The sequence below is a fragment of the Pteronotus mesoamericanus genome, unplaced genomic scaffold (genome assembly GCF_021234165.1).
Source record: "Pteronotus mesoamericanus isolate MK-2021 breed Mesoamerican mustached bat unplaced genomic scaffold, CSHL_Meso_final contig_78, whole genome shotgun sequence".
In the NCBI taxonomy this organism is placed as follows: domain Eukaryota; kingdom Metazoa; phylum Chordata; class Mammalia; order Chiroptera; family Mormoopidae; genus Pteronotus; species Pteronotus mesoamericanus.
The window spans coordinates 20127182-20150209 of NW_026555258.1; the positions used below are offsets into that span (position 1 = coordinate 20127182).

The window sequence follows — 23028 nt, forward strand, 5'->3', positions numbered from 1 at the left end:
AAGGATTCATGGCAGAGCCGAGAAGACTGACGTGTGTATGTGACCTCATCTATCTATCTATCTGATAACTTCTTTAAAAGAGGATAAAGCCAGATGCAGAGAAACCAGTGGTCTGATGAGCGTCAGGGAACATCATGGGGGAGTAGCTGGCATTTGATTTCAGCCTTGAAGGTAGAAAAACGTGGTATTCAGAGGGCAGACAGGATAGCGGGTGCAAAGGCTCAGAGGCATGAAGAGACCTTGTGTATTTCAGGAGTGCTGACTCTTCCCCAGGTCCAGTCGTCTGAGCTTGGTTAATGCAGGACCTGCCTCCTGGAGTTAGGTACACTCCCCTCTGCACAAGGGGCCTGGCCTCACTCAACCCAGGGGTAGGTGCCTGTTCTTCTTTTCCTCGGATAGGAGCAACACTTTGCCTTCGAGGTATGAGCACCTTCTGCCCAGGATGCCTCTGGTTTCAGTTATTCAGCACTGATAAAGCACTTGCTGGCTTCCAGGCACTATATTCCTGAGTGCTTTCCAAATATTAACTCATTCATTTAATCTGCATAGCAACCCTTGGACCGTGCTGCCTCCACGGGTAGCGGCCGCTTGGTGGGCAGGTCGGTGGGGGCAGAGCTCATCTCCCCAGTGTGTGCCGCGCGGTGGGTGATGCTCTGATTGTGCTCTGCCTTCTCCTGGCTTGCATCACACTGTGGTGCCACAGAACGGCCAAGTCTGAGAGTTCTGGCCGGGTGCTGACTGCCGCAGATTTTTACCCCGACCCCACTTCCTTCAGGGGGCCCGCAGGGCTCCCTGACTGCATTTTTTTGTACCAGAGATTGGGAACTGTAGTCTGAAAAAGAATGTTTGTGCTGCGTTTTTGTGAAAGAGGAGGCCTGGGAGGTGTTGTTTGGATACTGAGAGAGTGGAATTTTTGAGACATTTTGATGGTTTATGTGGAAAGTTGGGAGAGAGGATTTGCAATTGGGATAGTCCTGGAAAATTCAGGTCCTATGATTTACTGTCAGGATACACACACTTTTAGTAAACATTTCAGCAGTGTGTTGTTTGGAGTGAATTTTCTGTACTGGAGCCTATTGGAGCCTTCAGAGGGAATAAACAGTACCTTCTAGTCCCAGAGTTTTGCAAATTCCTACAAGCCTCAGTTTACAGATGGGGTGAGAAGACAGAGGCTCAGAGAGAGGAAGTCACTACGCGAAGGACACATTGCTCATAAGTAGGACAGCGAAGATTTGAACTCAAGTCTTGTCCCCAGACAAGTCACTTAGCTATAAAATGAAACTAATAATAGAACCTGTCTTTAAAAAAAAAAAAAGAAGATTGTATTTTCAGAGAGAGGGGAAGGGAGGGAGAAAGAGAGGGAGAGAAACATCAGTTGGTTGTTTCTTGCGCGCCCCCGACTAGCTACCTGGCCGGCAACCCAGGCCTGTGCCCTGACTGGGAATCAGTCCGGCGACCTTTTGGTTCACAGGCGGGCGCTCAATCCACTGAGCGACACCAGCCAGGGCAGGATCTGTGTCTTTTAAATTGTCCATTTTAAATAAGCTAATGACCAAAAACCTACTAAGGCAGAATGTGACGCAGAAAAGCTTCTGCTCCCTCTGTGGTCAGGCCCCTGGCCCCACAGGCAAGCACTTTGTTTGGAGCTCAGTGCTGAGAGTCCCTGTGGGCGAGTCATGGCCCAGTCCCAGGGCAGGGCTGCAGGTCCGAGCTCTTAGCACTAAAGCCATGTTCCAAGGGGGCAGGATCCAGGACCAGAAAGGGGCCAGGGCCAGGTCAGTGCTGTGTGGGTGGAAGGCCTTGGTCTGACTTTGGGAGCGGGGTGTGAAGACCGGGCCCTGTACCCCGCTTTGTTCAGGTGAGTCAACCTCAGTGTAGACCCGAGGTTCTTAGTGAGAGGGGCAGCAACCAGCTCTGGCATCCGTGCCTTGACCCTAACCACTGGTGAGCCTGGAGAGAGGACAACGACAGCCTGAACCCAGGTCTTGCCCGCTGTGTCCCCCCTGCCCCCTTCCCCTGCCTATCTTGTGATCAAACTTATACATGGGGTGTTGTAGAAAATTGAAATTAAAATATCAGGGAGCAAAGTTAAAATCAGGCCATGAGAGCACAGAACCTTCTTCCCCGCTTCCCAGTTAACTCGGGCTTTGGGGCTTCGCTCCATGGCTGCAGATACCTTCCCTCACCTTCCTGATCCTGCTGTAAACGCTCGCGCCACCAGCTCTGTCTCCACCAGCTCTGCCTCTTTTTTGAAGAGCTTTTCACAGTTGCAATTTTGCAGTTAATTAGTGTCATTATTTGTATTCGTACCTGTCTTCCCCAGCTACACTGTGAACTCTGTGAAGTCTGTCTTTCTTTAAAAAAAAAAAAGTCTCTGAGACTTACTGTTTTCTTTTAATTTTTTTACTTTGACCTAATTCAGACATAGAAAAGTTCCAAGAATAGAACAAGAACTCCCATATACCCTTCATCCTTCATGCCCCAAATGGTACCATTTAATCACATTTATCTTAGCCATCTCTCTATGTATTTTACCTGAGCCATTTAAGGGTTAGGAATAGACTCTTCCTCCCCCGCCCCCCAAACACTTGAGTGCATTTCCTAAAAACGATGACATTCTCCCATATAGCTATAATACAATATTTAGAATCAAGAAATCAGTGTTGACACAATACTATCTATAGACCTTGTTTAGTTTTGCCAGCTGTCTTCATAGTATCCTTTGTAGCAAAGAAAAGCCCAGATACGGGTTGCATATGGTTGTAATGTCTCTTTAGTCTCCTTTAAACTGGAACAGTTCCTCAGCCTTTCTTTGTCCTTTGTGACCTTGACATTTTTGGAGAATGCAGGCCAGTTATTTTATAGCGTGCCCCTCAATTGGTGCCTATTTGTTTTAACTCACCATTGTATCCCCAGTGCCACTGACACAGCAAATGCACTCAGTATTTGTTGGATGCAAAGAGCATAAGATGGAAGGAGCTGGAAGGCAAAAAGCCAGCAGGTTTTCTAGTTTCCCCCATTCCCATTCTTTTCCTTGCTGAAGGATGTTGTTATTTAGTGGCAGTCATACTGTACATAGATTTGAGTCCTGCTGTTTTTATAACATAGCTTTTCCGAAAAAAGAGAGACTTCCTCAGGGGATAGTGAGCCTGCTGCCCCTGCAGGTCTCCAGGCAGACGCTGGGTGACGGCTTGGCGGGGAGGCCGGAGGGGAGAATGGAACCTGTGAGGGGGGGCGAGGCCCCGCCTGGGTGTCCCTCTCAGGGCTAAGCAGCCTTCTCTGACTGCACCTCTAACGTTGCGGGCCCAAGGGCCCAAGAATGGGATGGCTAGGATTCCCTCTCCGAACCCGAACATTTCGAGACGAAAAGGGGCAGCTCTTCATAATTGCATCTAACCCGCTGGCCTTGACTGCGACTGCCCTAGGCAAACGAGGGTGTGTGGTCATCCCACCCTGCGCGTCTCTGACATTGGAAGTCAGGGCAGGGGAATCCGCCTGGAAAACCCTGTAGCGCTATGAGTTCTCTACCTGGATAGAGACAAAACTCATCTCCTTGGCGCTGCCTGCCGGGCCCCTCTGCGGTCGCACCTCCCTTGGCGCGCTTTGCTCCTGGTACCCCAGCCTTTCAGCTCTCCCCTCACCTGCTCCTTCCTACCCCGGGACTGCGAGAGCCTGAGATGTCACTTGTGTATCTAGGCTGGATGGAGAAGGAAGGACAGGGTCTGTGACAGATGCACAAAGGGGACAAGCAAGCCAGCTGAGCTGCTCGCTGACCAAATCCTCATTCAGACATAGAAAAGTTCCAAGAATAGAACGTAAGAGCCAGGGTGTCAGAGTGAGGTGGGGCGGGAGAGCAGAGTCTCCCCAGACCTTATCTTCCGTTCCTCCTCCTGCTCACCCTTGCACCCTGCCCTTCCTGCACAAGCACCCACGGCCCTCCCCCAGCCCTCGTTCTGAGATCAGAAACAAGTCACTGGCCGTTGGCAGAGGCAGGGAAGCAGGTGTTATTTGGGACCCAGGCACAAGAGGATGAGCATTAGATGAGCACAGTAGGTGCAGACAGGGACTTGGATACAGAGAAACCAGGCAGAAAACCAGACTCTAGGAATCCCGGTAACAAGGTCAATAAGGAGCCATTTATCAGGAAGCCTAGATTTGCGGTGTTGAATGCCCAGACTCTCTGGTTGGAAGTGACAAGCACCAGGGTCCTGTCGTCTGCTACTTTAACCCGTTCTCTGCCTGGCAGAAAATACAAACCCTGACTTCCTGGGTTAAAAACTATTGTAGGATTAAAATGCGAAGGTATATTTTTCTAGGGCAGCCCAGTCATGTGGACTTACAAACACAGTCCAGCGCAGTCCAGTATTTTTATAACTCTACGCATCAGTGGCTTTAATGGAAAAGCCAGTTAGCAAAGGAGAGTTCCAGTTCTTAGAACGCAAGATACTACCACATCCTGAACATTGGAAAGGTTTTCTAGTTAACTGTTATATTCTGTTTCACTGGTTAAAAATGTTCTTTTCCACCGTCAGGCTCAGCTATGTAAAAGATTTTAGTTTGAGGTCAGTTTTTACAGGACAGACAGAATCACACAGCGTCAGAACTGGAAGCGACCTCCGAACTTTTTCCAGCTCTGTCTTTTTACAGGTGGGGAAACTGAGGCCCTGAAAAGGCTGTGGCACACTCCAGGGCACACAGGTAATCCCAGAGCAGGAACTGGTACCCACGTTGTCCAGTGTCAAGCTGCGAGACCTCGTGTGTTTTTTCTAGATCTCATTTAAGGAAGTTTATTAGATTATATATTTCTATAATTTCATTAATAACATGCTTTGGCTTTTCTCTGACTGTAGAAATAGACTGCATTGGCATTGTAGCAGTCTGGAACTTCGTGCTCTTTTATGTAGAAGCTGCTAGGTTGATTGTTTTTTCACATAAAGAAGGTGATATGTCCTTTCTGTTGGATTTCTATGTCCTATACGAGTGTTTCTCAAACTCTGGCACATCAGAATCACCCGGTTAAAACACAGGTTGCTAGGCCCCACCCCCAGAGTGTCCGATTCAGACCTGAAAACGGGCATTTCTATCAGGCTCCTGGGGGACGCTGCTGGTCTGGAGCCCAGGGCCGTGCTTCGAGGACCGCTGCTCCGAGACCAGTGACAGGTTCGGGCAGCGTGTTGTGCTTTGCAGCCCACCGGGCCCTCCCTACACTCCGTCCTCCCTTGTTACCCCCCCACCCACCTAACCATTTCGCTCTTTCCAGATCTCCTGTCTCTTGTCCTCGCCTCTCCAGGTGACCATACCACCTGCGGCCCCGAGATGCTCAAGCCCGGCTGGCGGGAGCCTCCTCCCCTTCACCCCTCCTTCTCCATTTTCTGGCTCTTCTTCTTCCTTTCCTCCTGTCTGAGAAAATGAGTGTCTCTGGCTCAAGCTGACCTCTCCACTTACTGTTAAAGATGGTTGTCCCTTCACTAGAGGAACCAAAAAGAAACCACTTCTCCAAGCCTACTTCCTCCCCTTTCACTGCCAAGCCTGCTGAGAACTAGTCTACAGTCGCTGAAAAAGATTTGCTCTTACCTCTCTTGACACAGACATACTGTCCAGTTCCAGGTATTTAAATGTTCTATGGTTATAATGAAAGACATAATTTTTAAAAATTGTGGCAACACACACATAATGTAAAATTTACTCTCAACCATTTTTGAATGTACAGTTCAATGGCATTAAGCACAGTCAAGCGCAGTGCTGCATCCCCATTAGCTGCTGACCTGTTTTTATCTTGCAAAACTGAAACCCTGTACCCATGAGACACTAACGCTCCCCATTCGCCTCTCCCCCGAGTCTCTGGCAGCCACCCTTCTACTTTCTGTCTCTGAATTTGACTACTGTAGGTACCTCATGTAAGTAGAATCACACAGGATTTGTCTTGTTGTGACTGTCATATTTCACTTAGCACGATATGTCCTTCACGTTCATCTGTGCTGTAGCATGAGCCAGCATTTCCTTCCTTTTTAAGGCTGAATAATATTCTCTTGAATGTATATACCACATTTTACTTATTTATGTGCCTATGGATACTTGGGTTGCCTTTGCCTTTTGGCTATTACAAATAGTGCTGCCGTGAACGTGGGTGTACAGAAAGACAATTAAAAAAAATATTTTTAGAAAGAGGGGAAGGGAAAGAAAGAGAGGAAGAGAGACATTGATCCATTGGTTGCCTCTCACACGCCACCCAAACAGGGACCAGGCCTGCAACTCAGGCATGTGCCCTGCCTGCGAATCGAACTGGTGACCTTTTGGTTTGCAAGGCAGCGCTCAATTCATTGAGCCACCCCAGCCAGGGCCAGAAGGACAATTTTGATTAAAGGGGACCTGCAACGTCAGGTGGGACGTTTAGGTGTTTGTGTAGCAGCCTCGGCCTCGTCCGCCTCTGCAGCCGCCAGCCTGCCATCCCCAGGCTTCCCCACGTGCCCCGTGGTCAGCATCGCCTCGCGGCGAGGGCCAGGGACCGCTCACTTGGCAAGACCAAGGCTGGTGGCCCCTTGCTCATGCCAGGGCCTCTGTGACGCAGCCTTCCTCCTGCTTCCCCGCCCACCTGGCTCGTCCTCTGCTGTCCATTCCCTTTATCCTCTGCTCTCACTGTCCTGCAGGCTTTCCTGGGCGAATTCCCCTGATCTCCTCGTCAGGGGCTCACGGACCTGTCTCTCTAGCCTGGTCACCTCTGGGCAGTTCCGGTCCTGTGTATACCACACCCGAACACCTCCCCAGCCCCCTCTGCACATCCCAAACAGCTCAGCACCTTCTTCCTTAAAAACAGCCTCTCCATAAGTCTTCACTGTGAAACCCAGGGCCACACTTCACTTGCGCCCACAGCTGCACAGGACAGATGTGCCTGGGAAGTCCCTCCTCTAGCCTGCCCTCCTTCCCACTCTGCCTCAAACTGGCTTAGTTCCTAAGCTTCTCCCATCCATTTCCGCCTTTGCTTCATGTTCGCAACAAGCCTCTCGCACCTCTTCCTCCTTCACTGTGCTACCAGATAGTGTCCCCTACAAAAATACATAAGATCACTTCATTCTCTGCCGATTTCATGTAACCTGGCTCCAGTGGGCCTTGTTTTCCTCCATCTCCACCCAAACTGCACACACCGTGTAGTCTCCGCCAGGGCTTCCCTAGTTTGGTGTGAAAATGCAGGCTCTGATTCCAGGGGCCTAACCAGTACCCAGTGACGTTGAAACTCTGGTCCACAGCCCACATGTTGCTTAGCCAGTCTTTAGATCTGGGTTTCACAAGTAAAGTTCTACCAACATATTTTCAGTCTATAGATAACCCAAGAATTTACAAATGTTTGTGTTATAATGCTAACTTCTTTTATGTGTCTTGAAATTTTCAATCATAAAGGCAGATTCACTGTTGCAGTGATTATTTGCTACTAACACATTTTTCCAAGGCTAAGAAAGGCTTCGACGTCTTTGCAATTTCCACATAGGTCCCAGTGCACAGATGTATGGGGGTGAGGCGATCGTGAGAATGGTTTCCTTTCAAAGGGGTCCGTACTCAGAGCCAGGGCTCCTTCTTGTGAGCTTCTCCAGGGCAGAGGTGTCTGCTATTCTGTGCCATCCCCCAGAGCACAGCTGGGCCGCCACTGGCCACTGGCTGAAGGGGAGGGTGAGTCTCTGGACTTCCTCTGGGAGATGAGTGTGGGAGCGATTTGGTGTGGAGCACTGGTTTGCAGGGGAACCCGTGCCCTGCCTCCCCGGGGAAGGTGCTTCCAATCATAGGAGAGGAAGGAAAGGGTTCCTGGCAGCTGGACTTTGCCGAGGGCCACATAAGGCCCCTCTTGTGGCTCGTAGTGAGGTTTTGCTGTGGAGGTTTCGGACTTCAGCCAGGGACAGCAAGAAGGAGCCAAGTATACCTGCCTGCCATCTGCCGCCCTCTGTAAGCTTGACAGGAGGACCATCGTGTGCACGTGTCCACAGGGGAAGCCCGGGGCCCCTGAGACAGAGAGAGCTGTGCTGTGCATGCTGCCCCAGGCAGGTGGAGGCGGCGGTGGTTGGGAGGGGAAGGTCAGGAGAGGGAGCGGACGAGGGGGAAGCGAAGGCCTGGGGGAGTTGGTTCGGGGTGCGGAGCAGAGCCTCTCCCACTTCAATGTGCCTCTGAGATGATTAAATTCCATAGGTCTGGGGTGAGGCCTCAGATTTTGCATTTTTAACCTGCACCAGGTCGACGCTGATGCCACTGGTCCAGAGACCCACTCTAGGTGGCATCGGCCCAGAACGTGACTTTTCCTCAGCAGGCTTGTGGGGAAGAGCACAGAAAAAGCAGCAGGAGCCCAGCTGCATAGCCTCCCTCCCAGCTCCAAGGAGGTGCCTTGAAGTGGCTGGTGCACCCAGGTGTCGAGTCTGGCCGGTTAGATTGGAATCAGACGATGGATAATGACAGGTGGGGGCCAGAGGGATGCCTGCGGGCTTTGGGATAAGTATTGGGTGATTTGATTTTGCCGTTTGATACTCCAGCCTGCAAGGTCTAGCTTTGCCATTACAGTCCCCCTAGAAGCTGTCTCAGGCTGAGCAGTGGGCACACCCCAGACAAGGCCCCAGCAGCCAGTGGCACACCCTTGTCTTGCTGTGGAGGCTTCGGGCTTCAGCCTGGGACAGCAAGATAGCATTCACCCTGGGATAGCACTTACCACACTGAAAGGTGAGTATCCTTGTATCTCGGCGACAAGCCTGTGAGCTCCCGGAGGACAGGGACCTGAGATGGCCTCTTACCTCGGAACCTCGGCACCTGCCATGGAGCCGGGCTGCAGCTGGTGCTCATTAAATGCCTGAGGAGTCAGACAGAGGAATACAGAATGTTCACGAAGGAAGAATGTGTAAAACCCTGTGACTAAAAGACAGCACCAAGGGCCAAGCACTGAGCTGGGGTACCTGGGAGGGTGCTGGTGTGGGTGGGGGAAGACGCTTGCAAGAGTCAGTGGGACCTCAAGTGAAAATGCTGAGAAAGGCCTCAGGAGGTGGAGTGGGAGCTACGGAGGGGTGAGGGCTGGGATGGGGCAGGGGCATCAGCTTTGAGGAGCGAGAGAAGGGCTGTGAGTTCTCCGAAGGAGCGGAGGGTTCATCAGGGGAATGGGGATATCAGTCAATGGGGAGCCACTGTGGTAGGCCAAGATCCAAGGGCAAAGCTTTCAGGAGAGGACAGAGGACAGGTGCCCTCATTTAGGCAGACTGAGGATAAAGAATTGCAGCATCATGAGGCCGGGTGGGGCCTGCCGACTGGGGCCCAGAGCATAGCAGTGTCTAGAGCACACTCATGGCCGTTAGTTAGCATGGTGACCCTCGGCCTCAGCTGCCCGGGGAGGCGGGGTCAACCTCATCTTCCTGAGGAGGAGGTGGTGGCATATTGGAGAGGCCCAGTAACTTGCCTGGAGCCACAGAGCTGGGAAGCGGAGGAGCCGGGCCTGGCCCGGGCTCTGTGGGCCAGGAGGGGCCGGGTGGGGCCTCCCAGCCTTGGAGCAGGGTCTCCCAGAGAGGTGGTTGCAGGCGTGGTAATGTGGTCAGCACTGTGGCAGGGCGGGGCCAACCACTGGCGTCAGGTGCTGGGGGCAGGCTGGAGGGAGAGGAGCCAGGCCGTGGGAAGGCAGAAACGCGAGGGGAGGCTGCAGCGTTGGGGTCAGAGGTGTAAGCAGTTTCACACCCTGGGCAACAGTAAAGCCTCAGGTGTCCTGGGTACCAGTGAAGCAGAACCTCACTTTAAAAAGTTCTACCAGTTTGATTTTCTCAACTCATTATTACTCAGATAATTTAGAAAATACAGAAAGGTGGAAAGAATAGAAAAATGGACAATTACACTTTTATGGTCTTGTGAGTTCCCTTATCCTTATGTTACAGGTATGGACATACTGTAGATACAGTTTTATAACCAGCCTTTTTTATTTACTATTCTAATCACTTTTCACGTCATTATGATGTCTTCATGGACATCCTGTGGCTATTTTTAACTTACATAACTGGCTCTCTAAAGTTGGAAATCTGCTTTTTTGGGTGTAATTTTCAATGTTATAAATGTCTCTGGAGGAAAACCTTTGCAAACAAAACTGACAGTAGGTTCCTGGAAATGGAATGACGCGGTCAAACCACCTTCCAGCACTGTTGGAGTGATATGCTGGTAGGAGCGCGGACACAGCCTTCTAGAAGTGCTAGTGTAAGTGTACTGTCTGTTCACTCATTTGTGTATGCAGTTCACAGGCCTTTATTAAGTGCCTGTTGGGGGAGACTCCATTCTCTGAGGCCAGGTCAGCACAGCTGCCAGCCTCCGGGCCAGACTGAGACGGGGAGGAGTGTTTAATTACCCAGGATGTCCCTGGCCCGGGACCCCTGTGGGCCTCTCTGGCAGCAGGATCCAGGCAGCGCTGACCTATGAGTTTGGAGCTGCCTGCCTTCCCCTCTGCAACGCTTAGTGACAGGGTAAATACTGAGTGGTGTCCCCCATTTTGTCCTTTCAATCTATGTGTTCCACGGATACCGAACACCGCACGTGCTCTAGGCACTGTTCCAGTCGCTAGCGATACAGCAGTTAGGTCATAGATGTCCCCACCTTCAAGGAATTTCACTCTAGTGGGAGGTAGGGTCAAGGGAATTGGGAGGAGGCAGGCCGTAAACTAATACGTGACATGCCCGGTGGTGACAGATGCTAAGGAGAAAAATAGAGTAGGGGAGACAAGGAACGAGGGGAAGATCTCACTGAGGTAAAATCGGGCAGGCTCATGAAGAAAGGGGGAGGGAGCCAGCTGGGTGCAACCCAGGAACAGGAAAAGGGCAGCGTGGCCGCTGCAGGGAGAGCAGGTGAGCTGCTAGGGGAGGAGGGCAGGGTAAGATCTAGGCCCTAGGCATCTTTTTGTTGTTGTCGTAGGGAGGTTTTGGAGCCAGAGGGCCATTCCTACCCTTTTGGAGGAATTCAGGCTAATCTCATACCTTTCTATGGCTTATCTGCAGTGGGTGGCCACTCAGGCCTGCTTTGGTGGGGAAAGCCCTCGGAGTTGAAGCCCAGGGTCTGGGAAGTCCCTGCCTCCATCGGCCCTTCAGGGTCCTCCTCTGTGCAGTGAGGGACTTGAACCAGGACACTGGTAAGGCTGTGCTGAGCTTTTCAGGGCCGAGCCCTCTGCCCTGTCAGTTAAGTACGCTTGTTGGATCTTGAACCATTTTAGTTTAATTGATAACAGTGTGTGAGTACAGTCGTTGCTATATGTTTAATGTGTTTAGGTATCCTATTTACTACTTTGTTGCACACAAGAGCCAATTGTGGGTGGTCTTGTAGCTGAGGGGTAGAGTTTATCCACTTGGTGCTTTATCCACTCAACCATCCATTTATCTCAATGATTGAGCACTTGCTGGGCGGGCCCTGGGCTGGCTGCCTACACCATAGTGGCGATTTTTGAAAGACCGAGGCCCTGTCTTCATGATGTTCACGATCTAGTGCAGTCTTGCTGGCTGTAGCAGAGAATCATGGGGCGGGGGGTAGGGTCCCTGGTCAGAAAAAAACAGGGCAGCCCCTACCTCACACCATAAACAAAAATGAACGCAAAATGGATCCATGACCTAAAGACAAGCACTAGAGCCATAAAACGCTGATTTTAAAAGATGGAAGTCAGTCCCTATGACCGAGGTTTAGCAATGGATTCTTGGACATGATACCAGAAGTATGAGCAGCAAAACAAAAATTGATAAATTAAAATTAGACTTCATCAAAATTAAAAAATTCCGTGCATCAAAGGGCATTATCAAGAAAGTGAAAAGACAACCTACAGAATGGGAGGAAATATTTGCAAATCATGTGTCTGATAATGGCTTAACATTCAGAATATATAAAGTACTCCTACAATTCAACAACCTAAATTAAAATAAACAACCCAATTTAAAAAATGGGCCAAGGACCTGTAGAGATTTTTCTTTGAAGATCCACAAATGGCCAATAAGCACCTGAAAAGCAGCTCAACATCCCTAGTCATTAGAGAAATGCACATTGAAACCACAGTGATGAATCACTTCTTACATACTAGGATGGCTGTCAAAAAAAGGAAAAAAGTACTGGTGAAGACGTGGAGAAAGGGCACCCTCTTACCGTGCTGGGAGGAGTACAAAAGGGTGCCGCTTCTGTAGAAAAGTGGTTCCTCAAAACGTTTAACATGGAATTACCGTATGATTCAGCAGTTCTCCTGGACATGCACCCAAAAGAACTGAAAACAGGCTCAAACAGATGCTTGTCCGGTGATGTTCATTGCAGCACCGTTCACTGTAGCCAGTGGTGGAACCAATCCAAGTGTCCAACGGACAGGTAACACGATGTTATCTATCCATCCAATGGTATGTTATTCTTACCTCTATGTTGTCCTTAAAACGGAAGTTCTGACACTTGCTGCAACATGGGTGAACCTTGAAGACATTACGCTAAGTGACATAAGCCAGACACAAAAGGACAAATACTGTATCACTCCACTTATAAGAAATACCTAGAATAGGCAAATTCACAGGCACAGAAAGTAGAAGTTGCCGGAGGCTGGGGGAGGGAGGGAATGAGGAGGTATTGCTTAATGGGTACAGAGTTCCTATTTGGAGTGATAAAAGGGTTTTGGATGTAGATAGTGGTCACGGTTGCACAACACTGTGAATGTAATTGAAGCCAATGAATTGTATCCTGAAACATGGTTAAAATGGCAACATTTGTGTTGTGTGTGTCTTACCACAATGGAAAAGACCAGAGCAGGCCGTGCAGTGTCCGGAAGGAGGCTGACTTTGTCAGGAGCCGCTGGGTGCGGGTCTGCTCAGAGCCAGGCCGCCTCAGGCTCTTGCGGTCTTCAGCCTGTTCCCTCCTGGGGTGGGAGTCAGTGAGGTGGCAGGTGTAGAGTGTCATGGGTCATGGGAGACGCTCAGAGATGCTTCCCCATCCCCTTTAAGTTCATCCTTCCCAGTATAAAAAGATTATTCTGCCTGGTAGAAAAGACAGAAAAAGTAAATCTGGTGGTTTTACCCACATGGTCAGTTACCCACTCACCTGTTTTGCCATTTTCCGCCAGGCGGTGGTCTAGCCCCATCTTTGGTGCTTTTGCCCCAAGGTCGGGTTCCGCCGGGCCTCACTCACTTCACTGACGTCTGCGCCTGCCCTTGGTCACATGCTCCTTCCCTCTCTGGGCTTCCTGTGGGTTCTTTTGGAAGTCTAAGCCCTACTCATTAGAAACCATCCGAACGTCCCTCCATAGCTGCGATTCCACTGGGTAGGGTATTATAAAACCATGACAACAAAGGCCAGTGAAGTGTTTGAACTACCTGGACAAATGTTTGATGGTGGGATAGTGAGAAAGAGTGGGCCGTGTGATGGTAGAGACATTGCAAATACAACTTTTAAAAACACCCCACACAAACAGGACAGCGTGGCTGCTGCTGGGTGGCGGGAGAGCAGCACAGCGGGCCCTGTGTAGCAGCTGGTCTGCGGGACTGCCCTCTCCTCTCTCCCCTGCAGGGCTAGTCACCTTCCGGGGGCAGAGCCAACTAGCTTTCTCCCTGCCGTGGAAGAAGAGCCTGCGCCACACCTCCCAGAGCAGGTTGAAAGATCCTCAAGGTCTCGATGCTGTGAGGCTGTCCTGGGTCCTCCTGGAGCCCCCGGCTCCTGCCATACCCAGGATCCGCCCCCCACCCCCACCTCCGCCCAGTTCCCTGAGCCCCTGGCTGGCCTGTGATCCTTGGCTTAGAGCCAGCACATCTGCCCTGAAGGTGAGCGGGCGAGGGTCTGGTTGAACTCAGGTTCATTGAGAAACCTGGCCCCCCAGGGGGCAGGGTGCACCTAGGTCTTCACCAGGAGCCCTTGCAGCTCTGAGATCCCTGAGGCTGGTGCAGAGGAAGGGGGCTGGTGCTGGACAGAGAGCTCTGAGCTGGTGACGGGGCGGGAGAGGCCTCAGGAAGTGAGGTGGCCCACTCCTGCTCTCCTGCTGCTAATAATTAACCCAGCGGTAGCAGGCTGTGCAGTCGGAAGGGCCTTTACACAGTCTGTGCCCTCACTCGGGCCCACACCTTTTGCAATGGTGAGAGGAAGTCATTGTGTTTTCGCAATTCTGAAATGTTTCCACATTGTAACTTTTCTGAAATTGGCATGGTCTTCTGCAAACTGAAATACCTGTTAAATCAATTGTCATCTTAGACTGGAAGGAATATGGTAATAAATACCCAAGTCATTACTCAGGTTTCTGAAGTTGCAGAATCAATTAGGGGGGGGAAAAGGGCTTCCTGGACCATTTCTTCCCTAAGAGGAGATTTACCAGCACAGTGAGCTGTGGGGAGTGTTTATGAAGATTATCTCAAAGGGTAAGGACATACTTTTAGTCAGTGAATTAGAGATAATAGTGATTGAGCGAGGCCTTTCCCCCTCATGAATCACCTGTAATTCACCTCCCTCCCAGTCACGTGGGCCGGTGGACTCACTGGGCAGGTATGTGATACCCTGCACTTAGCTGAGGATCACCGCCTTATTTGGAGGCTGACTGTGTGACTTGAGCATGGTTCTCCGAGTCTACTCTACCCGTCTGTGAAATGGGAACAACAATGCTTCCCTTGGTAGGAGCCTTGGATGCTCCTCATGACAGGAAGCCTGGGAATGGGAACAGGCCAAAGGCTAGGGGCGAGGTGGGTGGAGCAGGGGGTAATACGGAGTCAGTACTCACAGCAGCTGGTGTAGGGGAAGCGTCTGCAGTGCGCCAGGCCCTTTACTGGGTTAGGTAAAGGATCACCACCGCTCCTTAAAACGACTTACAGATGAGTAAACGGAGGCTTAGGAAGTGAATTTGTTGCCATGGACGGTGTGGCTCAGTTGGTTGGAGCATCATCTTATAAACCAAACGATCATGTGTTCAGTTGCGTGTTCGATTCCCAGTCAAGGCACATACCTAGGTTGCAAGTTCGGCCCTCAGTTGGGGCACTTACAAGAGGCAACCAGTCAGTGTTTCTCATATCGGTGTTTCCCTCCCTCTCTTTCTCTACCCACCTTCCCCCTCTCTCTAAAATCAATAAGCATGTCCTTGGATGAAGATTAAAAAAGAAAGTGAATATGTCCATAGTCACATCAGCTTGGGAGTGACAGAGCAGGGACTAAAACCCTGGGCTGCTTTGCTCCTTTGGGCCTTTGATTGGTCCTGACTTACTGAGGCTCCGGGCTGCCGGGAGCTCCCGGGCAGCAGGGCACCTGGTCTGGGTTGTGCGTGGCCCTGGAAGTCAAGAAATAGCTGTGTATGTATTCCCAGCCCCCAACACATGGAAGACCTCTACACATAAATGGACCCAGAGCAGCAACAAGAGATATTTTCGTTTGATGATTCCTAAATGCTGTTATCCTGATTAGCATTTTGGCATGCCTTTATAAATCTTTCTTAGGGTTAATGCAGTTTCCTTTCATTAATTTCCTGACCTCATCTCACCAAGACCTAAAGCCCTGGAAATCTGACTACGCGGCATAAAAATACATTTTATCTGGGTTTCTAGAGGCGCTGGCCGGGCTTCTGTATACCCTGAGACGGCCCCTCAGATTAAACCCTTAGAGGCAGAGGATTTTAAAGCTGGGAGGAGCCTTCGAGGCTCTAAGCTGAGGAACCCAGTTGAAAAATAATGGAGCTGTGACTTCCCATGTCACTCGGCTGATTTTGACAAAGAGGGTGATGCTCTGTGGGGGGAGTAGTGGGAAGTGAGAAGGTATTTTTCTGTGTTTCCTTGAGATAAAATTATGGCGAGGGCTGCTGGTGGTGAGGATTGGGTTTCCCTGGCCAGGCTGCCGCTGGCTGCAGGCTCCTTGGCAGGGACAGAGCTGGCGGGACGGTCCAGTTGTGAGATTCCAGTCTCTTGGCCGGGATGCGCTGCGATTAGCACATCTCATATCTTTCAAAGTGACTTTAGCTGTTTTCTGAAGGCTTCTGCTGCTCTGAGCGGCACAGGGGTGGGGCCTGGAGCCTAAGATAGAAATATCAGGGACTGACACCCAAATGGGCGTGTCTCTGTCCCGAGGGCAAATATTAGCACAGTATTTTTGTAAAGTTTATGCAACTTGATTCATGTCCCTGTGTAGAGTAAATTTATTCCATCCTGTTTTCCAGTCTGTTTGGGCCGAGTAGAACTATTCAGAGGGAGAATAAAAAGAGTTTAGTAGCTTCATTTTAGGTAGAAACTGCTCAATATAAAACGCATTCCATTGTCTATATTTTGAGCTTTGTGCATTGCTTTTTGTGAGTTCATGTTATTTTATCCCCTATTCCATAGTTAACTGGGCCATTTTAGTCCCGTTCTCCCCCCCCCCCCCCGCCCAATATTGAGATATGAGGTATCTGTTTAGATTTCCCACGAGAAGACCATGTAAGAAAATCTAATTTTAAATAGTGCTGTACTGAGTAGGACTTACATGCGCAGAAATTTAACTTTGGCGCTACTGAAACAAGTCATAATAGAATCTTGGTCCTGGAAGCTCAGAGTTCATCTCTCAGACCCTTCCTGTGTTATCGAGCTTCTCTGCTTCGTTACCTCTAGTGACGGGGAGCTCCCTCTCTACCAAGGCTGCCCCTTCCATATTTGTGCAGCCTTGACTGTTCAAAAACTGTTCCTTCTGTTTCACTTCCTCTTCCTCCCCTTGAAACTTTGGGGTCTCAGATAATCAGTCTAACGATAGTAGTAAGAATAAATACCATTGATTGGGTCCTGCTAAGTGCCAGCTAATTTGCATAGGTATTCTCTTGAGTGCTTAAAACAAGCTTGGAAAACAGAGGACAATTTCTCCTATTTATAGATAAGGAAACTGAGTCTCAGAGACGGTGAGTGACCTCTCTAAGCCCACACAGCTAATAGGTGGCTAAGCTGGGCTTCTGACTTAATGCCTCTGCCACATTCCATCGCTGCTGCCGGCAGCCTCAGACCGCGTACCCTAATTCCCCTTCTGTGTCACAGCCCCTGGGATTTTTGAAGACCTTAATCTCTTCCCTGAGATTTCCCCAGGGTTTTAATTATTCCTCAGGCACTCCTACCAAATCTGTTTCCATGGAGTTTCCAAATGTGCCCATGCGTTTCTCCTCTTGGCCCTTGCACACCTTTGCATACGCAGTGCCGTTTCTGGCCTGCTGCTTCCACCTGGCTCGTTCTCTTTATCCTGCAAGGTTCCCCGCAAAGCCTTTGTGAACTGGTCCCCATTCCACCTCACCCCACCCGGGATGCTTCTCCTGCCCTTTCATCCCCTCAGGACTTGAAACTCCAGGCACCTCTGCCCTACCCCCACCCCCCTCTGACCTGGCACAGAGCAGGTGCCTAGTAAATGTGCTAACAAAGACTAAAATAATACAAACAAGATCGATGAGTCTGTGAAACTGTAGTCCTTCAGTGGGGGTGGGAATTTGGCTGGTTGCTGAGAGGCTGCCGGGGGAGCTTGCCGGCTGCCGAGTCCTGGAAGTCGTTTTCCTCGGCCCGGTTGGGTTCCATTCCTCCTTGGCCTGGCATGGGTCTCTTTCTCCCAGGAGGCAAGCTCGCTGGCCTCTAAAGTTTCTGGGTTCACCGAGTTGGCAGGCAGTGGGAGGTTACCAGGCACCGTTCAAAAGAGACTTGGGGCGAGGCGAGTCACAGCCTTTGTCGTTTCTCTGCAGCCCACGCAACACAAGCCACCAGAGCGCGCACGTGCAGACCGAAGGCTGTCGAGGGGGACGTGGAGGGCTTAGCTCCGCAACATGATAACCGTTCCTTAAATGTTAAAGTAAACAAACAAAACCTTCTAAAAATCATTAAAAAAAACATCTCATGAAAACGATGCTAAAAGTTAGGAGAATGGTCACCTCTAGGGAGAAGAGTTGGTGTTTGGGAAGGGGAGTGAGGGGTCCTGCCAGGCTTCTTGACAGCTGTGCCCTTAGAATTTCTGCTTTTTCCCTGTACGTGGTACTTCAAGAAAAGGGGGACAGGGAGGTGACAGCTTCATATACTCACAAGTTTAATGGGAGTTTTCTGATCACTTTGGAGCAGACTGTGTGTTTAAGTCAGCTAGCTGCTCATCCCAACCCTGAAAACTCAGCTCATGGAACATAAGAGGTTAGTTTCTCTTTATAGCAACATTACCTCTTTCCCCAAACTGCCTGCGACTCCCACAGCATTCTTTATCTTGCCCTTCAGGGAGCGTAAAGCTACTTCTTGTTATCCTCCCAGTATCAAGTATAACTTTTATTTTGTTCGTTTTGCAAGTGTCATGGTGTCCAACCTATAAATAAACCCGACTCCATAATAAGAAAACTATTTGACATTTTGAAGTTGTATGAGACCAAGGACGTTAATTACGGGTCTCTGTTTGAATAAACTAGTCCTACAAGTCACTCCACCCTGCTTCCTGGGGGCTCCAGTTGGAGATCTACTCCCCGAACAAATTACAGGATCTGTGGAACAAACGGTTTGATGCCAAGATTGTACTTCTGGCGTATTAGGATTAATAATTGCAAGATAATTTGAGTATGGAGCTGTGCTATTAAAATGACTGTGTGAGCGAGCATTTTCTCCCCTTTGGTGAAGGATAATATGAAGTCAGAGTTAAAACCTTTCATAAATGCATTCACAGAAGCATTTTTATAAATGAAAGGTATTAAATACTTTTATGTGCACATACCCAAAATAAAAATAAGTCTTGTGCATCAATAGTTCCGTTGTTGGCTGGGATTATAGTATTCACTAGCAAGCTTTAACCTTTAAAGATGTTATTTAAAAATTCATTTTTTGGTTCGTAGACTCAGGACAAATTAGTTTATTGGCTTTAATGTTGAATTAGAAGTGTGAAAACACCTGTCTTAATAAATGATTTTTTTCTAATTTAGGAAGTATTCAGTAATGATGCTTGCATTATAAGCTAGTTTTTAAAATAAGTATATTTATCTTTGGTATGCAGTATTGTACTTTGGAAATTAAAAAAGCCAAATAAGTGGGGGAAAATGGCAAAAGGAAGTATTTATAAATTTATGAAAATTATAGTCATGAGGAAAATTAAATTTCGTGTACCAGTTGTATGGTAATTTGCTTATCAGCTGCACATAATTTAAAATTAATAAAGTAAAATAGCATTTATGGAAGTATCTTCTATGATATAGGGGCATTTTACAAGTGAAAGCTAAAATCACTAATTTTTAATTTTGGGGGGCTTGAGTTTCATTAATAACATTTGCAGAGCCTATAAATCACACAAAATGCATACATCTCTTCGTTTGGTGTCTTTCCTTATGACAACTGCAGTTGTCTCTCACCCATTTCTGAGGAAGTATGCGTAACGGGGCACTGTGGTCTTTTTTTATAACTTGGATATTAGGAATCTTTAAGAACTGCTGCCTGTGAAAGATACAGACTGATCTGAAGGAACAAGCCAAGACGTTCCAGTTGTATAATATCAAGTGAGAGAATCCTTTCTGAACTGATGTTATTTTCAAGTTGCTTTCTTCCCCTCTGGTATGACAGCAGTGCTAATCCAGGCACTGACATATAGACTGGAAAGGCTGCTGCGGCAGCGCTGTAGGAAGTGCTTCGCCAGGACCAAGTGCTAAGCTGTAGAAACTCTGTTTAGCTCTGGGATCGACTCGTAATACAGACAGGAAAACTGACAGAGAGGGCTGACCTCACCAAGCCCCTGGCTGTAGGCTTAGACGGTCAAAATCGAGAGGAACCCTGGAGATCATCCGGCTGACTGGTTTCCACTGCGGGGTGCCTAGACCCTCTGCCTCCGTGTCCCCTGGAGATGCTTATTAAAAATGCAGCTTCTGTGTGACAGCGAAAGCAAGGCAAGGTCCTGGTTTGGCGTCAGGATCAAAGTTCTGGATCAAGAAGTAAAAGACATCATCAGAACCATGTGTAAGCATTTAATATGGACATATATTACATAAGCACTTTATCAGTGTTATATTGCTTCAGTGCAATGACTGTACTGTGGTTACGACACGTCCTTGTTCCTGGCAGATACATGCTAAAATACTTAGCAGTAAAGGGACATGATATTTAGTTTTCAAGTGTTCAATTAGAAGTCTGGGGTAGGGGTGCAGGAGAGAGAGAAAAGTGTAGGTGGCAAAATGTTAACAGCTGAATCCGGGCCAAGGCAGGGAGGGAGTTGTGTTTTTCTTGCAGCTTTTTTATAAGCTCCAAAAATGTTTTAAGTTTGAAAATGCAATTTCCTCGTTCTTGACTAAACCAGAATCTCTGTGGGTGGTGCCAAAAATCTGTAGTTTAACAAGCTCCCCAGGTGATTCTTATGCACATTAAAGTTTTATTTAGGTCTCTGGTTAAAAAGAAAGTCTCATTTAAATCACTCTTTCTTTTAGCAACTTAATAAAGCATACATTCTTACACTTGGATCTAATCTTAATCTAGTGCTCGATAAGTGATCCATCCCCATCCAGGTGTTTGTAAATTTTATCTTTAGAAGGGAATAATACCCTACTTACTTCGGGAAGTGTAAGGAACACTCCGGCCTGGCCTTAAAACAGACCAGAAGTAGAAGCTGTCCTATGTGAAATGTAGGCAACAGTCCGGAAGTGTGGTTTGTTTTTCTGTCTGTGTGCGGTCAGGTCGTGAGTGATGACTAGGGCCCTGGTCTGCCCCCCGAAGATGTGGTTAACCCATGAAGCGGCCCAACTGCTGTGTGTTTACAGTGAAAAGGAAGAAGCAGTGTTGGTATTATGTTAGCGGCTAGACAAATAAAACAGTTATTATTACATATTGGTGCCTGACGAGAAGCACACTTAATTTGATGACTCATCTGTCTAGTGTGGCTGGTTGCACACGAGTGTTTTTTTGTTTTCTGTGCCAGACATGCCCCTCTCCAGTTGATCAGGTATCTGCTGGGGCCCACAAGTAGCCAAAGAAAAAGAGAGCTCTTTTGAGTTCACTAGGGAAACGGCGGAGGAAATTGAGTTATGGAGAAGGCCTTATATATTGTGAGAGAGGTTTTTTTGTTTTATGTTTTTTGTTTTTGGGAAAAGAAGCTGGATTGTGATAAGCTGTCCCTGTTTCCCTTGAACAAGGAAGTCGGGGTGGGAGTTGGCGTGTTTTCCTCTTGTGGCCACTAGGTGGTAGCATTGGCCCAGGTCAGCTTGATGATTCAGGTAGAGTTATCTACGGCTCTCGTGGTTACTCACAAATTAGGTGTTTATAAATTAGGACTGTTTGCTTTCTTTCATTCCTTTTTAACTGGCACTTGCACTTGAACAAAGGGGTCTACGTTCTTTTTCTTTTTTTCTTTTTTAAGCGTATGAAATAACCATAACACTTTCTTTTAAAAGGATCAAAATGGAGTTGAGTTGCTTTCTTTCTCTAAAGGAGAAGAGTATGCACTCCCTCCTGTCTTCGGTCATGGGCTTGTGAAAGAACATAGTTTCCCAGATTAGCATGTAGGCCCTTAGGAAATAAAGCATCACCTCTTCCTGCTCTTGGCTCCAGGGCGAAGGAGACGGCCAGAGGGGACCGTGGTTAAGCCTTGTTACCCAGCCCTGAGCACGAGGGCTCTGGTGTCTCATGTGCCCGGGGCGTGGCAGTCTGTGGCAATGTGCTCCTGCTGCCTCTGGGTCCACTGAGTTCGTAGAGAAGCTCAAAGATACAGCTCATTTCTATAACAAGTCTCTTGATTCATCAAGTTGTCTTTATTAAAACAAGCAGAATTTTAAGAAACAGAATATTGACACATTTGTAAGGTATTTGAAGTCAGGCTTGCCTCCAAAATACAGAATCTACAGTCAGCACCTGACGGCATTAAAACAGCTTGGTATTATTAATAAAATGCCTTTTATTAAGTACCTAAAATATGTCGCACATTGTGTGGGCACTTCACATGTGCTAACCCTAATGCTCACTGTACTGTTGGGCTTCTACTGTGCACACAGCGAGAGGTGGCCTATTTCTATGTTTTGCAAGTAGAATCTTTGGTAAAAACTAGAGTCACAGTAGAACCTCTGCTGTTACAGTACAGAACAGATTCTAAAACCATATGATTTTTTAAAAAATATGCAAAGAACAAGCTTGGCAGCCATGTTGTGAAATGGATCAGCTGCAGCTGTAATCATTTGTGGTTGGAGAGGCCGGAGCGTTCCTGGTTGGGTTGTGGCTTTGTCTAGAATTAAGAGGCTTATAAAGGAAGCCATAGAAACCCTGAGTTCCCCGATTGCTGTGGTACAGGAAACAGAGCAGTTAGTCAGCACCATTGTCCTGACTGGATTGTTTAAGATAGAATTTCAAGACAGCCTGAAAATGCTTCATGGCTTGATTACGTGGTTATTATCAGGCTTCCTCTTATCAAAATTTGCTTTAGAAACAATTGTGGGAAGAACAGCTCTGCAACTATCCTGAAATACCTACCTGTGACATTATCATTAAGTTCCAAGCCCTTTATATAATAGAGATTGATGTGAGGAGGAAAAAATAATGTCTCTTCTGGGTTGCTGGTCTACAGTATTTTGTCAGCTGGCTGTGTGATTATGCTGGGGAGCACCGTGAACTGTGGCTGAGTTCAGAAGACCCACTGGTACCTGTGCTGGTGCCAGGGCTCCTGTTTGAAATCACCTTTGTTTTGTTTTGTTCTGTTTTCTGTCCAGAGTCATGGCGTGATTAGCTCTCTGTTCTAGCTGTGCGGAGGACCTGCCTGACTCCCACAAGTGTCCCCAGAGAATGGCTCAGGTTCTGCAGACCCTATATTCTAAGTGCGACCATCCGAAGCACACCCCAAGGTGCCCTGAAAACCGACTCCTCGAGCCCTCGACTGCCCGCCCTTGCACTGAGAGCTTCCCAAAGGGAATGCCGTTGTGTGCCACATGCCAGGACGCTGAATCCCCATCTCTAGGTGGGGCCAGGACAGGCGTATTTTTGAAAGGCTCCCCAGGTGACTCTCGATGTGCACCTCTCACTAATAGTTCTAGTGTATCTTTATGAAAAAGTCGTAACCCACCAAGGACTAAATGATAATGAATTTGACATTTTAAATTCAGTGTGGTTAAGGCATTATGGAACGAACACATTT

The 23028-nt window shown here is 48.4% G+C and overlaps 1 protein-coding gene across 3 annotated transcripts in view; it reads left to right on the forward strand.

Annotated features, from left to right (window-relative positions):
• PTPN3 (protein tyrosine phosphatase non-receptor type 3) overlaps nucleotides 1-23028 on the forward strand; it is a 103741-nt gene that overhangs the window by 3533 nt on the left and 77180 nt on the right. For 2 of the 3 annotated variants that reach the window (XM_054584546.1, XM_054584548.1), the window contains exon 2: nucleotides 4648-4698. The exons of the other annotated variant lie outside the window; for it this stretch is intronic. The gene's annotated coding sequence lies outside the window, so the exon portion shown is untranslated. The remainder of the gene's footprint in view (nucleotides 1-4647; nucleotides 4699-23028) is intronic. 3 annotated transcript variants of the gene reach the window in all.